The following is a 16,750-nucleotide window of genomic DNA, read 5'->3' as shown; positions in this document are numbered from 1 at the left end:
TGTAAATTCTTGCGTGAAAGAACAAACTGCCTGGGTCGTGAGTGGAGGAGATGCTGAATAAATCTGACTAAATCTCCTCTACTTCTCAGTAACAAGGATATGCAGGTACAAGTAGAAACCTGGCAAGATGGGAGACCTTCATCTGGAAAATATTTCTTCTTCCCGGAATAATAAAAGGCCTTCTTTCTGATGTCAGGAGCAGAAAGACTGCATGGTTGGGCAGTCGTTTCAAAAGAGAAGACAGCATTACTGTTATTCACAAGTGATCAATTATCTATCAGAAAATCTAGGAAAATTACCTGAAAGCGTATTTGAACTAAAATTATGTAGTTAGTTACAGTCTAAATGTACTGAAGTCAGTACTTTTTCAATATTCAAGGAATACCTAGTTGGAAACTACAATGGAGAAAAAAATCTCCTAAGTATTTAGAGACTATATAAAAAGTACAGAAATTATTTTTTTAAAAACTTAACTGTACAGGATAACATAAAGAGAGTTGAATAAGTACAAAGATTAAACATGTTTCTAATAAGCAGGACTCAGTCTTATATTAATTCTTCCCAAATGTATGAATTTGATGCAGTTCTAATCAAAATCTAATTAACATTTTTGATTCAGAAGTGGGGTGAAATAGGGAAATTTAACAAAATTGGTCTGAAATTGTTCTAGAATAAGTTTAAAAGAAAATTTTTGAAGGAGTAGCATTATGAAGTTGGAATTTTACCACCATGTATTAGAAGATTTTTATAAATCTGCAATAATTAAAGCCATATGAAGTTGACTAAGAATGGAACAAGCTAGAGTCCTAAAAAAAGACAGATTAATGTATGATAGTGAAGCCATTTCAATTCATTAGGAGAATGAATTAGTAAACAAAAGTGGTAAGAATATTGACTTAAAAATCACAAGAATATAAAACTAGAGTTGTACTTCACACCATGAGCTAAGATTTCAGATGGTTGAAATAATGAAAACATTTTAAAATAGAATAAAAACATAAGGAAATGTGTGTGTATAAGTTTATAATCAAGTAGTGGAGAAATTATTTTTTATTTTTAATGTTTAAGAAAATATTTCTTCTTAGATAAGCTTATATAGTTGTTAGAGAAAAGAAATATACAAGCAAAAAGAAGAAAAAATACCCAGACTTCTACCCAGTTAGAAACCACAAAACCACCATTGGTTTCTAACTTGATAGCATGTTGGTTGTATATAAAAGTGCTCTTCTAAATGCAAAATTAAGAGTAACATAAAAAGTGATTGAATCCGGCACAGTGACTTGTGCGTTGTAATCCCAGCACTTTGGGAGGCTGAGACAGGAGGATGGCTTGAGCCTAGGAGTTCAAGAACAGCCTGAGCAATAAAGTGAGACCCTCTTCGCTATTAAAAATAAATAAATAAATAGATTTAGTTGCACAAAAATTATGTATCAAATACCATCAACAAAATTGAAAGGCAAATGTCAAATATGAAGGAATATTTATGCCATGTGATAAAAATTTAACATCTTTAATGTATGAAGAGCACTTATAAGTCAATAAGAAATGAATACCTGAATAGGAAAAGAAGCAGTCATGAATAGGGCAGTTTGTCATGGAAAGCAAAATCAACTAATAAATGTGGGAAAGCATCATCAATCTCATTAGTAAACAAAGAAATGGAAAATAAAACAATAAGTTACCGTTAAAAAACAATGAAGTACCTTTTAAAATCTACCAATAAATGTGGGAAAGCATCATCAACTTCATTAGTAAACAGAGAAGTAGAAAATAAAACAATAAGGTACCGTTAAAGAAAAATGAAGTACCCTTTAAAATCTACCAGATTTTAAAAATAATAATGCCACTATGGGACAGGGTGCTTGGAAACAATCACTGTCATTAACTAATAAAATTTATATTTTCCTCTAACTTTCCAATTAAAAGTTTTTTGTTTTTTTTTTTAGTGAGACAGAGTCTCGCTCTGTTGCCCAGGCTGGAGTGCAGTGGCGCGATCCCGGCTCACTGCAACCTCCACCTCCTGGGTTTGTGCCATTCTCCTGCCTCAGTCTCCCGAGTAGCTGGGACTACAGACACCTGCCACCACACCCGGCTAATTTTTTTGTATTTTTAGTAGACACGAGGTTTCACTGTGTTAACCAGGATGGTCTTGATCTCCTGACCTCATGATCCTCCCGTCTCAGCCTCCCAAAGTGCTGGGATTACAGGCGTGAGCCACCGCTCCTGGCCAAAATATTTTTTAACAAACAAAAAATATATGGTGACTAGATATTCCTGTTTAGGTTCAGGGGGAAGAAAATCAACTTTTTGTGGTTTTGTCAAAAAAGGACTCACATATGCATTGTTAGTGAGGAGAAATGTAAGCTTATATTACTAGCCATTCTCTAGAGCAGCTTATTTTTTTATTTATTTTTACATGTATTTTGAGATGGAGTCTTGCTCTGTCGCCCAGGCTGGAGTGCAGTAGCGTATTTTTAGTAGAGACAAGAGTTTTGCCATGTTGACCAGGCTGATTTTGAACTCCTGACCTCAAGTGATCCGCTCGCCTCAGCCTCCCAAAGTGCTGGGATTACAGGCGTGAGCCACCTCGCCCAGCCTCTAGAGCAGTTTAGAAAATATATTAAAAGCATTCATGAGCGCCGGGCACAGTGGCTTACGCCTGTAATCCCAGAACTTTGGGAGGCCGAGGCAGGCAGATCTCAAGGTCAAGAGTTCAAGACCAGCCTGGCCAATATGGGGAGACCCCATCTCTACTAAAAATACAAAAATTAGCTGGGCGTGATGGCGCAAGGCTGTATTCCCAAGCTACTCGGGATGCTGAGGCAGGAGAATCGCTTGAACCCGAGAGGCAGAGGTTGCAGTGAGCTGAGATCGTGCCACTTACTCCAGCCTGGGCGACAGAGCGAGACTCCATCTCAAAAAAAATAAATAAAAAATAAAAACATTCATGATCTAAATACTCTTTGATCCAACATTTGTACTTAAAATAATTTATCCTAGGGAAATTATCAGAGCTGTGCAGGAAGACATATATTTCAAAGGTATTCTATGTATACAAGGATATTTATGATACAGAAAATGTAGAAACAACCTAAATATTTAAAATAGAAAGTTGGCCAGGCTTGGTGGCTCATGCCTGTAATCCCAGCACTTTGGGAGGCCGAGGCAGGTGGATCACCTGAGGGCAGTTCAAGACCAGCCTGGCCAACATGGCAAAACCCTGTCTCTACTAAAAATACAAAAATTAGCTGGGCTTGTTGGCACATGCCTGTAGTCCCAGCTATTGGGAAGTCTGAGGCACGAGAATCAGTTGCGCCCAGGAAGTGGAAGTTGCGGTGAGCCGAGATCGTGCCACTACACTTCAGCCTGGGCAGCGGAGCAAGACTTTGTCTCAAAATAAATAAGTAAAAATTTTAAACATAATAAAATAGAAAATTGATTCAATCTACTATATAGTATGTATCTATAATGGAATGCCATGCAATAATTAGGAATGCTAATAGTAAATGACAAAAGTTGAGTGTAAATTTTAGGTACACTTTGATCCTAATTACTCAGCCATTCACTCACAAATACTTCGTACCTACTGTATCCCAGGAATTGTTTTAGAACCAAGAGATAGAGCACTGAGTGAGGAAAAAACAAAACAGGTCATTTCTTTGCCTTCATGGAACTTACATTCTAGTTAGTAGAGATAGAGCAGTGAACAAATAATTTGTCAGTTGGTGATAATTGGAGAAAAATATAACAGAATAGGGTGATAAGGTGTACCAAGGGAGGGAAAGGGTAGGTCAGGGAAGTGTCTGAAAAATGATATTTGAATAAAGAGCTGAAGAAAGGGAGGAAGAGAGCAATGTTTACATCTGGGGTAAGAGTATTCCTTGTGGAGGGAACTGTGTGTGTTCCAGCAAGAGTAAGGAGGTCAGCTTAACCAGCACAGTTAAACCAGGGAGGAGAGTGTATGGGAAACAGGGTGAGAGAAGTGGAGGTTAGGGGTAAAGATGGAGGACCTTGTAGGACCTTTGTAAGCACTTTAGACTTACACATTGATGAGATGAGAAGCCATTGTAGGGTTTTGAGCAGAGGGATGAAATATGACTGACATTTTAAGAGATCTTTTTGGCTGTTTGGTGTAGAATAGACTGGAGAGGAGCTGTTATGGAATCATGGAAATAGGAGGTGATTGTAATAACCCTGTCAAGAGATGACAGTAGCTTAGACCAATGATGAGATGTAGTTTGATTCTGGATTTACAACTCTTGCCCACAAAGCCTTGTTTAAGGAAATAATGAAATACATACATCAACGTGTCAATAGTTATCTCTATTTGGTAGTATTGCTAGTGATTTGTGTTTCTTTATGTAGACCAATGTTTTTCAGAATTTCTATATTATTACTTTTAAAAACAGTAAAAAACAACTAAAAGTGACTTCCACTTTTATTGTATTTTTTTTCTTGATTTCAAAGTATAATGTGTATTTAAAATTTTAAGAATTTTTTTTTTTTAATGTTAGGCAGTCGCTTCTGTCTTGTGATTCAGAGGGTGAATAGGTCCAGCTCTTAAATTAGAACCAAGATATTAGTTAACTGACTAGTGTAATTGATCAAGGAAGGAAATTACACTTTTTTCCCCACTACAGAGGACTGTATTCAGCATTTTCCCTGTCATTCGTGTTTTCCTCTGTAAACTCTAGAAACCCACTTTCATATATTGATAAATTCAATGCTGTAAGGAACAATTTTTTCTTATGTGTTCTGCTGTTCTTACCTCATCACTAATGCAGAATAACTCAGTGATGAAAAACTGTGCAGTGTAGTTTAACAGAATGGTCGTGTCCAGGTCATCCTTGCTAATGAATGAGAGGTGTATCATTGATTTCCTGAAAATCATTTGTATGTATCATTAGAAAATATTATGATTTTTTTCCTGCGACTTATCTTTCTGATTTGCTTGATTACACCAAATAGTAAGACACTCATAAACCTGCTTACTCTAACTTAGGTGTGAGGTCCAGGGGTCCAGAGCGTGCTGGTTGGCAGAGAGGGGATTAAAAGTCAGGGTGGAATTCAGACATGGCTATAGACAATCTGGAATTGATTCCATTCCTAAACAACAAATCAACAAAACAAAACCCATCATTATCTGGAAGCCTAACTTGAGTGTTCTGTTAGTCAGGAATAGTAATCCTTGCTTTCACTGGCAAGGTTGAATCCTGTAATATTAGTTAGAAAATAGAGATTCTGGCTTTTTACTCTCAGAAGAACCTCTCCAGGTGATATGAGGAGAGGACAAGATGAAATTTTGTTTTGCTCTGCATTTTGGTTCCAAATCATGCTTTACAAGTAAATTGCAAATTTGTAGTGGGACTTGTTCTATAAACAACAAAATTACTTCATGGCCTGTTGGTTGTATCTTAGCCCATTAATTAAAAATAAATGTGCTTTGTTTCATTTTCATGAAAATAGAGAAATTATATATCATCTTAGACTGTAGATTCTAAAGAAATGTAATACTTGAACTAAATCTAAAGCTTTCTATACCTTATGTATCTTTCTATGCCTACTAAGCAATTTATGTGGTGGATAAATGTTTTACTATGTTTGACTTGTTTTTCTTTGGCATGTGGATGTTGGCATGTTTTTAATTGGCATGTAGATTTTCAGTTCAGTTTTTTAATGATCCAGGATGGATGTGTTTGTTGTTGCTTCCTAAATGTTTCAGTGAAAATAATTCCTTTGCTCCAAAAACAACTATCTGGTTTATAATGCTTATGTTTTTTGAATTTTTCCATTACTTTTCTGTGAATTGCGTGTGGCACTGTGGAAACAAACTAGACTTTGCCTTCACACAGACCAGATTGAATCCCAACATTGTCATGTAATAGTTGCATGAATAGCTGTGACAGCCTCAGTTTCCTCACCAATAAAACTACATTATGGATTTCTTATAATGTTCCTCTAGCATTATGCCTAGTATATGGTAAGCAGCCAATAAGTATTACTTCTTTCTATTTTCTTTCCTTTATATTTTGTTTGTCTTCTTTATCGAATAGAACCTTTGGTAATTTTGTTATAGTTTAAGGTAATTTATATAAAGAGCACTTTTAATGGTGAATGAAAAGACTGTCAGTTACTAAATTTGGTCTGCATGGCGTCTGATCTTCAGTCAAGGCCTTGCTTTTTTCCATTCTTTCAAAAAATGCTTATTACACAGTTTTGTGGCACATTCAAAATAAGTACTTGTGCCAGAATATCCTGCAAGATCCTTGTGCTAGAAGCTTTGTATACCTTGTCTAATCCTCATAACTCTATAAGGTAGATATACTTTCTTTTTTATTGAAGAGCAAATTGAGGATCATATCAGGAAAGCTTTTAAAAACGTTTATGTACTAATGGGCCAATCAGTGGATTAAAATACATGTGGTATACTGTAAAATGATCTTTTGCCATTGGAGAGTGAAGGTTCCATTATCAGATCAGAGTAGTCTCCATTGGGGCTTCAGAGTAGTGGTTGTCAAGAAGCTGTGAGGGAGTTGAGCTACTGCAGTTATTTGTGATATTTGAGGCATCCTTGAAGTCAGTATGCACTGTTGCCATTTCAGCGTGCTTTGACCAAGGTGTTTTTCTTTTTTTCCGTCTTCTTCCATAATGTGGCTTGTCAATTAATTCTTAAATCTTCAAAATGTGAGTATCTTCCTTAATTTTCACCACTTTATCTTTGGCTATTGCAATAACATTGCATTTTTCCCCCTTATACAGTCTTTGTAATGATTCTAATTATATCAAAAGGAAAATCTAGCATGGGTATGGATTTTTTTTTTTTTTTTTTTTACATTTGGTTTAGTGTTTTAGTTTTTCAGGGTTCACATTTAAAAAAAACAAAACAATGATCTATACCTAGTTCTTCTTTTCTGTTAGAAAGGAAGATTAGGTCTTAGTATATTTTATTATTGTTGATATAATGTTCCACTAATGCTTAATATTGATCTTTTCTCATATATATTTATATATGTTATAAAAGAGAACTTGCTTCACAATTATCTGCTTCTTATTTACATGAAATATGAGTGTTAAAGAAATACAGACAAATGTTTAGAATACATTAGTGCCAAGTTTGAGTTTTTATCTTATTGGCATAGGAATTTACAATGATTCATTGGGTTATTTCTTTATGTAACTGGCTGATTCCAGTTTAAACATACCCTTGCCCCAACAGTGATTTACTTTATTTAGAACCACAATCTGATGAGTGCAGAGACAAACTCAACCTAACATCCAAATCTTTGATTTTGTAGTTATTAAAATATTAATATACTAATTAACATCATGTTGACAATCATCTGGGAATACTTTTTAGTATGAAAACTTTGAATATTTTCTTACTTCTAAAATCCGGGTTACTCATTTATGCTCTTTTCAAAGTGTAGTTTATCCAGTGGTATTATTAGTTACTTTGGAAAGCAGATAAGTATCAGAAATGTTTGGATTTTCTTTACATATTCTAAAGGCTTGCTTTAAATGATAGTCAAGCATCATAGGCTGCTAAGTATTTTTGGATGTGGTTTGTTGTTGAATGTTTACTTGAGGCAAATAATAGTGGGCCCTTTTGGGATTATTTTGCCTTGCTGAACTTAATTTCTGAAGATTTTAAATATGGTACATGAGACAGGTTTTCTTCTGTCTGCCTGCCTATAGCACGAGTTCTTTGTCACCAGTATTTTTTTTTTGTTGTTAATATGTCCCACATGTCAAGCTGTTTCCTATATAGAACAGTATCAAGAATATAGACCCTAATTAATTCTGTATTGGGTGGAAAATGAGAGACAATCAGTTTCAGAACCATCTTAACATCTTAGGGAATTGTTTTTCCAACACTGCTAGGATATTAGATCCAAGAGCTAAGAATTATTTTTGTTTCTCTTAGATTACAAGTCAGGCAGTTTCTGTGATGAGGGAAATATTCCTTGTATCCAGAAAATGCTGTCATCAGATGGAAAGTACAGATTGAAATAAGGAGAGGGAGTCTCGGAAGAGAGCTTTTTAGCTTTGTTACGTTTATGACAGTAGGAAATGTGTGTTCTCATTCTAACGAATGTTTTAAAATGATTTTGGCATTTCTGTTTCTTTGGAGATATTTTGTGTCCTTTCTTTTATTTCTCCTAATTTAAAATTTCTGGCTTTACTTATCTATTTGAAAGATTATCAAGACCGAGTATTATGGTTTGTCATCACAAGTTGGTAGTTGAAAGTGTTCGTTATGTTTTTGAGCGTCTCCTTTATCAAAGTTAATAGACCACTAATATGAAAGTTCATTATGTCATTCTTTAAAATCCCAAGAAGAATCTGTGTGTTGGGGGAAGGGAGTAGCAGGAGGGAGAAGTTAATTGTTCAAGATAGATGGCTAAAATGGCTTAGCAAGTGGGGAGACTTAACTGCTTATAGTCTATGGAGATTATTTGAGATCAGATTTCTCTTACAATTTAGAACATTTAGTAAACAAATTCAAACTATATGGTGCTGGATTCTAAATCACAGAAGTTAGATTAGTCTACGGTTATGTTTTTTTTTTTTTTTAATTTGTACTAGTTCTCTGTTATATGATCACCTTATATGTGTAGCTATTTTAAAATCTTAATCCATTCTCCAACTTTAACTTTACATAAGGTAACCAAAATTTATTATATTTCAGGATGACCTAAATTCATATCAAAGAATCTTAGTCACTAAGAGGGAGAGGCATAAGAAAGCGTGGGTATGGCGCAGGTGGATTTTCAGATCCCAGTTAGAAAATCATCATTAAATATATCAGCTGAGAAATTTGGTTTGTATATTATTGAGAGAAACTAAATCCAAAGACTTCACAAACATCTTTTTTAAGATCAGTTCCAAAATAGAAAGGTAGCACTTCCTCTTGGAAACTTTCAAGTACCAAGAAAATGGAAACTTTACAAGGAGATGAACCGCTTCTGGCTTTTCAGTGGCCCCATAACTGCTAATTTACCCTCTCTATATAAAAGCCCTTGACAGCTGAGTTCCACCTATTTGCCATGGTCACACCAAGGAAAAAGTGTTTTATTAATTATTTTATTTATTTATTTATTTATTTATTTATTTATTTGTTGAGATGGGATCTTGCTCTGTCACACAGGCAAGCTCTTGCAGTGGCAAGATCAAAGCTCACTGTAGCCTACCACTCAGGCTCAAGCTGTCCTCCCGCCTCAGCCTCCTGAATAGCTGGGAATACAGATGTGTGCCACCACACTTGGCTAATTTATTTTTTGTAGAGACAGGGCTCCCTATATTGCCCAAACTGGTCCCAAACTCCCAGTCTCAGCAATTCTCCCACCTTGGCCTCCCAAATTGTTGAGATTGCAGGCATGAGCCACCACACCCAGCCGAGGGAAGGGTTTTGAGAGAATGTATTCTAGCTGTTTTTTTGTTTTTGTTTCTTTTCCACATTATCTTTAGATTTCACTCTACTTGGGACCTAAGAACTGAATTCAATTTTATATATCACTGTTTGCTTCAAATTACTGTATAAACACTAGTGAGATAAATATGTCTAGATTTTTTTTTACATGGATTGTGGGTCTGATATTAGAGGTTGTTTGTTATGGTTTGAATCTGTGTCCCCATCCAAATCTCACATTGAATTGTAATCATCAGTGTTGGATGTGGGGCCTGGCGGGAGGTGATTGGATCATGGGGGCAAATTTCTCATGAACGGTTTAGTACCATCCTCTTGGTACTGTCTTCACAATAGTGAGAGAGTTCTTGCAAGATCTGGTCGTTTAAAAGTATGTGGCACCTCCTATCCCTTCTTGCTCCTGCTTTTGCCATGTGTGATGCCTGCTCACCCTTTGCCTTCTGCCATGATTGTAAGCTTCCTGAGGCCTTCCCAGAACCAGATGCTGCTGTGCTTCCTGTGTAGCCTGCAGCACTGTGAGCCAGTTATACCTCTTTGCTTTATAAATTACCCAGTCTCAGGTATTTCTTTATAGCAATGTGAGAACAGCCTAATACATTGTTTTTAGCTGGTATAAAAACATTATTTTGGCTGGGCGCGGTGGCTCACGCCTGTAATCCCAGCACTTTGGGAGGCCGAGACGGGCGGATCACAAGGTCAGGAGATTGAGACCATCCTGGCTAACACGGTGAAACCCCGTCTCTACTAAAAATACAAAAAATTAGCCGGGCGTGGTAGCGGGCGCCTGTAGTCCCAGCTACTTGGGAGGCTGAGGCAGGAGAATGGCATGAACCCAGGAGGCGGAGCTTGCAGTGAACCGAGATCACGCCACTGCACTCCAGCCTGGGTGGCAGAGCAAAGACTCTGTCTCAAAACAAAACAAAACAAAATAAAACATTATTTTGTTTTTTCGTTTGAGACAGAGTCTCACTTTGTCATCCAGTGGTGTGATCTCAGCTCACTGCAGCCTCCGCCTTCTGGATTCAAGTGATTCTTGTGCCTTAGCCTCCTGAGTAGCTGGGATGACAGGCACCCACCACTATGCCCAGCTAATGTTTTGTATTTTTAGTAGAGATGGGGGTTTTCACCATGTGGGCCATACTGGTCTCGGAACTACTGGCCTCAAGTGATCTGCCCGCCTCAGCCTCCCAAAGTACTGGGATTACAGGTGTGAGCCATCACACCCAGCAATGTGGATCAATTTAATAATGCATTCACTCAGCAAACTTTTATTAAGCACATATTCCATAACCAAGAATTAGGAATACAGAGATAAATAAGAGATGTTTCCTGCCCTGAGGGTCTCATTGTCTGTCTCTAAAGTCTTAAACTTTAGCACAGAGAAATGTGAGGCTCAATTAGCTGGTCTAGATAAGGTCATTCAACTCCCAGATATGAAAAACAATGAACTACCAAGGCAAAGCACAAATTGTTGGTGTTGATAATCTATTTTATTTTGTCTGGAAAACCTTGGAAATAAGATTCTAGTAAACAGTGGAATTGTTTCTCCTTAGAGAATTTGGTAGTCATTACTCAATGTTTTAATAAACATTTCCCCAGGGTCTACTATTTGTAAGCATCATGATCAGCACTAGAGATATAAAATATATGAGATAGAGTGTTTTACTTTTGAGCAGGTCAGCGGGGGAGACAGCTATATATGCAAATAATTACAGTATGGTGGGGATAGACATTGTATCATTGAATTCTGTACCAAGTGATTTCTATTGGTAGGAGTGACACTAGGGAGTAAAGAGGGACTAAGGAGGTCAGGTAACAGTGACACTGGGCAATAAAGAGAAACTAAGGTCACAAGGCCAAAAATCCTAGGTGACTGAAGGAAGCAGCCAGTTTTGCCTAGGAGAGTCTTTCAGAAGCTCTTTACTTTTACATCGTGTATTAGCAATTTCAATGATGATTACCAAGAGAAAAACAAAAGTAAATTTTAAAGCACAAGAATATCTTTGTTACAAAGAAGGCATTTTGTTATTTATAATAAAATCTCATGTTGGTTCTGCTTTGCAGTTGACCTTTTAACGAATTTTTCATTGGGAGCAGCTTCCCACTTTGCAAATGAAGAAAGTAAACAAAGAACGAGTAAAAGATCATCCATAGTGATACTGCCAGAAACAGCGGTGAGTTTGCTCTGCTTTAAATGGGTTAGTCTATAAATTTGGTATTAGAAGGTCTATAACATTAGAACAGATAGCCTTGTAGGGTAGAACTACTTAAGAGGGATTGATGGTGCACAAAATTAGAAAACAGTGGTCCACATTCAATATTTTTATTTTATATATTGGCTAGTTGAAGTGGTTGGTGTTCTTATTCCTTAAAACCTATCAAAAAGTAAAACACTTCAAAGAACCTTTTATCTCAGTGTTCTAGGTCTGTCTATTAGCCAAAGTGCCCTTTTCCATTATTATCACAAGCCACTCTTAGAATCTTCTCTGCATCCAACAAAAATTTCCTGTCTGGCAGTTACAATCAGTTTTGGTTTACTTTACTTTCTTTTGTTTAAGAACTTTCAAAAATCAGTGATAAACTCTTTGGTTACTTCAGAGATAATGAGTATAATCAATATACACTTATTTTTCCTTTTATTTGAGATTTTCTTCAACAATTCTGCTCCTTTTTAAAAAAAGGTGTTTGTAGATCACTCAAAAGATTTAAAGCCTTGAGTTTTGTAAGTGCTGCTTGGGCATGCTTTTTTTCGTTTTTTAAACTACATTTGGGGCAAATTATTTCTTACCTTCCATTTGCCAGAATTTCACCTGTTATAGACCAGAATAATTTCTCCACCTTTTCTGTAAGAATAGTTTAAAAGGTAAGTGCTAGTAGGACATTAGATCAGAGTAATCACTAAATTTCAAAGTATTATATCATAATGATTATGAATATTGTTACAGCTGGAGGCAGTCTTCTTTGGATCCTATTAGGTTGTCTTCTTGGTTCTAGTGCAAGGTGTGGCAAAGCTTTACTTTTGAATTAGCATTTTATATTTTTGCCATCTTCAGAGAGTTTGTAGAACAATGACCACATTGTTAGGTGGTTCGTGGTTCAGGAAAGCAAATACTAACTCTGACTGTAGTAGCTACCTGAAGCACCTGTTGAGGATTAGGAGGATTGTAGGGGACATTTGGTAAGGAGGGGTGTCATCTGTTAGCATCTGGCATGATTGCAAGCTAGGAAGGGAGTGAGTGGGTTTTGTGTTACTTATGCCACATGTTTGCTAAATTAATAAAGGAGAATTAGAATAGGTATTTCATCCCACTTATAAATTAATGAGTCATTCTTACCATATCCCTCTTCAGATAATCATTCTCTCTGTTCACATACCTCCAGTGAGAAGCTCACTGCCTGCCTGAGATCCCACTCTGTCGTTGGACAGCTATGTTAGAAATTCTCCCCTGTAGTATAATTTTTCTTCCCATACATTTATTACTGTGTGTATCGAACATTTATGAAACCCTAATGTAAGGGGTTTCTGGCAAGGATTAATTATGAGATTTTGTGTCATTTATCCTTTTTGCCCATTTGAAAACTTTTAAGTTAAATATTCACAGGAAGTTGCCAATATAATACAGAGATCTCCTGTCTACTCTTCACCAGTTACCCCCAATCATAACATCTTGCAAAACAATATTATAATAGCAAAACCATAAAATTGACAATGGTATAATGCATAAACCTTATTCAGATTTCACTAGTTTATATACATTTGTGTGTGTGTGTATGTGTGTGTGTATGCATGCATGCATGCAATTTTGTTACCTGTGTAGATTTGTCTAACTATCAAAATAGTCAAGATACAGAACTGTTCCATACCTACAAAGATCTCCCTTATGCAACCCCTTTATAGTTACCGTCAGTCTTCCCTCCGCCTGCCAATTCCTGGTCCCTGGCAACCATTAATCTGCTCTCCATTTCTGAAATGTCATCATTTTGAGAATGCTATTTAAATGGAATCATACAGTATTTGTATATAGCCTTTTAGATTGGCTTTTTACACCCAACATGATTCCCTTGAGATCTATCCAAATTGTTACGTATATCAGTAGTTACGCTGGTTGGTGTTCTTTTTAATAATTACAGATATCTTTCCTTCTAAGACTTCAATAAACATTTGCCTAACTATATGAACATTTGAAATATTATAAAAGTGATTAAACTTGTAGAGCTGTTCAATTTGAATTCGGTCATTTTACAGTGCATAGGATATCTCAGCTTTGATAATTTGTTGCTGAGCTGTGAGGGTTAATGAGGAGTGGAAGACTGAGAGTCAGGAGACCCCATTCTTCTGTCTGTTTTTAACCAGCTCTGGGAACACATACTCATGATTCAATTCATTTGTGCTGCTGCTAATGTGGCCAAGGGTTGTCTCCGTGATAAGGTAGTTGTCAGGATGAAATGAGACATGAAAGTCAAAATATAAATTTACCTATAGCATGTCAAACAAAAATAAATGTACAAGGTACAAATGAAAAGGAAATATACCGAAGTATTCATTGTGATTGTGTCTGGTATAATGAGATTGATAACAATAGGTTGTTTAGTTTTTTAAAAAAGAATTTACCTTTATTTTCTAATTTTTCCATAATGAAGGCATATTTTATCTTTGTTTTTCCGTTCATAAAAATAATGCATACTTACTAAACATTGAAACATGATGGATATGTACACTAGGAAATAACTTACTGAAATTCCCCACCCAGACTAACGATTTTGAACTCTTTGTTGTATTTGTTTTCTATGCACATAGTAAGCTTTTGTTATTATTGAAACAGAAAATGAGAATTTGCTGTGCATATTGTTTTGCATCTCATTTATTTATTTAAGACAGAGTCTTGCTCTGTTGCCCAGGCTGGAGTGCAGTGGTGCCATCTCAGTTCACTGCAACCTCCACCTTCCGAGTTCAAGCAATTCTCCTGCCTCAGCCTCCTAAGTAGCTGGGACTACAGGCGCATGCCACCGCTCCCAGCTAATTTTTGTATTTTTTAGTAGAGACGGGGTTTCACCATGTTGGCCAGGCAGGTCTCGAACTCCCGGCCTCAGGTTATCTGCCTGCCTCAGCCTCCCAAAGTGCTGGGATTACACGTGTGAGCCACTGCTCCCGGCCACATCTTATTTTTCACTAAGCTATCCTGAACATTTTTCCATAGGGATACATTTAGTTTCCAATACCTATATTGTTACTTCACTGTGTACATGTAGTATTCATGCATTTAGTCAGCTATTATTCATTGAATACTTGCTGCGTTTAAGGCACCATGGTGGGGAAACTACGATGAATAATATATGAAGCTTACAATTTTGTGGGAAGACAGGCATTAATAACGATTAATTTCTCAATTGACCATTTGATTACAAATGTTATAAGCGCTAGGAAAGAGCAGTACAGGGAGCTATGTTAAGTGCCTATTAGAAAGACTTAACCTGCTTTGGGAACCAGAGAGAATTTTTCAGAGAAAATAACTTTGTGATAAAATTGAAGTACGTTTATGTAAGAATTAGGAAATGGGTGATGAAGGAATAGTACATAGATAAATAGAAGGCTGTATGTCAAAATGGCAATCATTTATTTGTGGGTGATGGCATTACAGAAGTTTTAAAAGTCTCTATTTTCTAATTTTTCTATGGTGAACATGTGTTTATCATTTGACTAAAATAGAAAAACTAAACCTGTTGGGTATGTGAATACACATGCACATAAAGAAAAACAAAACTGATAAAATATATCTCACAGTGTTAATACTGTGGTGGCATTACAGTTAGCTATTGGATTTTTTTAAACAGGGTTTTTAAGAGCAGTTTTAGATTTACAGAAAAATTGAGAAGATGGTACAAGAGTTTCCATATGCCCTCCCCCCAATACACACATATCCTATCATATAGCTTCCCCTTTTATTTACATTTTATGGTGTATTTGTTACAGTGAATAAACCGATATTGATACATTATTATTAGCTCAAGTTCATAGTTTATTCAAATTTCCTTAGTTTTTACCTATATCATTTTTCTGTTTCAGGATCTCATTCAGGATACCACACTTACATTTAGTTTTCAGGTCTTCTTCTTCTTCTCTTATCTGTGATAATTTCTCTGATATTCTTTATTTTTTATGTTCTTGACAATTTGGAGGAGTACTGGTGAGGGATATTGTAGAATGTCCCTCTTTTGGGATTTGTCCAGTGTTTTTCTCATGATTAGCCTCATGGGTTTTTTCCTGTACATATGTATATAGTAGTTGTTGTTGTTGATTTTTATTTTTTATTTTTTTCATATGTGTTTTTGAAAGGAAGACCACAGAACTAAAGTACCATTCTCATCAGATCATATCAAGGGTATATACTGTCAGCATGACTTATCACTGTTGATGTTAACCTTGATCACTGGCTGAGGTAGTGTTTGCCAGGTTTCTCCATTGTAAAGTTATTCTTTTCCCCTTTTCCGTATACTACTCTTTAAAAGGAAGTCTTGGCCAGGCACGGTGGCTCACACCTGTAATCCCAGCACTTTGGGAGGCCGAGGTGGGCAGATAATCTGAGGTCAGGAGTTCGAGACCAGCCTGACCAACATGGAGAAATCCCGTCTGTACTAAAAAAAAAAAAAAAGAAAGAAAGAAAGAAAAAATACAACATTAGCCAGGCATGGTGGCGCATGCCTGTAATCCTAGCTACTCGGGAGGCTGAGGCAGGAGAATCGCTTGAACCCAGGAGGTAGAGGTTGCGGTGAGCCGAGCTCGCCCCATTGCACTCCAGCCTGGGCAACAAGAGTGAAACGCCATCTCAAAATATACAAAAAATAAATAAAATAAAAGGAAGTCTTTATGCACAGCCTATGTTAGGCTGTACTTCCTAGAGGAGGTGAATAAAGTATTTGATTATTCTGCCTAGGAGATTTGTTTATTCTTCCTCATTTATTTACTTACTCAATTATTTATATTGGTATGAACTTGAAGACTCATTTTATACTTTGGATTTTAATACAGTACTACTTTATTTTATTGCTCATATTGTTTCAGCTTTAACCATTGGAAGTTCTTTCGGTTGCCTCCTGTGCCCCTTTGACATACCCATATCAACAAGATTTTGTGTGTGTATTTAAGCATTTAAAAAATTTTCTGACACTACAAAGTGCCCCAGATTTATCTTGTGTATCTCCTGCGATAGACCTAGAAATAGCCATTTTTGCCAAAGAGCCTTCCTTTTATTAGAGAATAGGGTAAGAAACCAAAATCTAGATATTATTTTGTTTTTGCTTAATATTCTTGTCCTACTTCTGGTT

The 16,750-nt window shown here is 36.3% G+C and overlaps 1 protein-coding gene across 22 annotated transcripts in view; it reads left to right on the top strand.

The window, feature by feature from the left end:
• PEAK1 (pseudopodium enriched atypical kinase 1) overlaps positions 1 to 16,750 on the top strand; it is a 303,571-nt gene that overhangs the window by 96,674 nt on the left and 190,147 nt on the right. For 7 of the 22 annotated variants that reach the window (XM_050799939.1, XM_050799942.1, XM_050799937.1 and 4 more), the window contains exon 3: positions 11,492 to 11,601. The exons of the other annotated variants lie outside the window; for them this stretch is intronic. The gene's annotated coding sequence lies outside the window, so the exon portion shown is untranslated. The remainder of the gene's footprint in view (positions 1 to 11,491; positions 11,602 to 16,750) is intronic. 22 annotated transcript variants of the gene reach the window in all.

This window comes from Macaca thibetana, chromosome 7 (assembly GCF_024542745.1).
Source record: "Macaca thibetana thibetana isolate TM-01 chromosome 7, ASM2454274v1, whole genome shotgun sequence".
Classification (NCBI taxonomy): domain Eukaryota; kingdom Metazoa; phylum Chordata; class Mammalia; order Primates; family Cercopithecidae; genus Macaca; species Macaca thibetana.
This window is presented reverse-complemented; position numbering and strand designations above follow the sequence as displayed.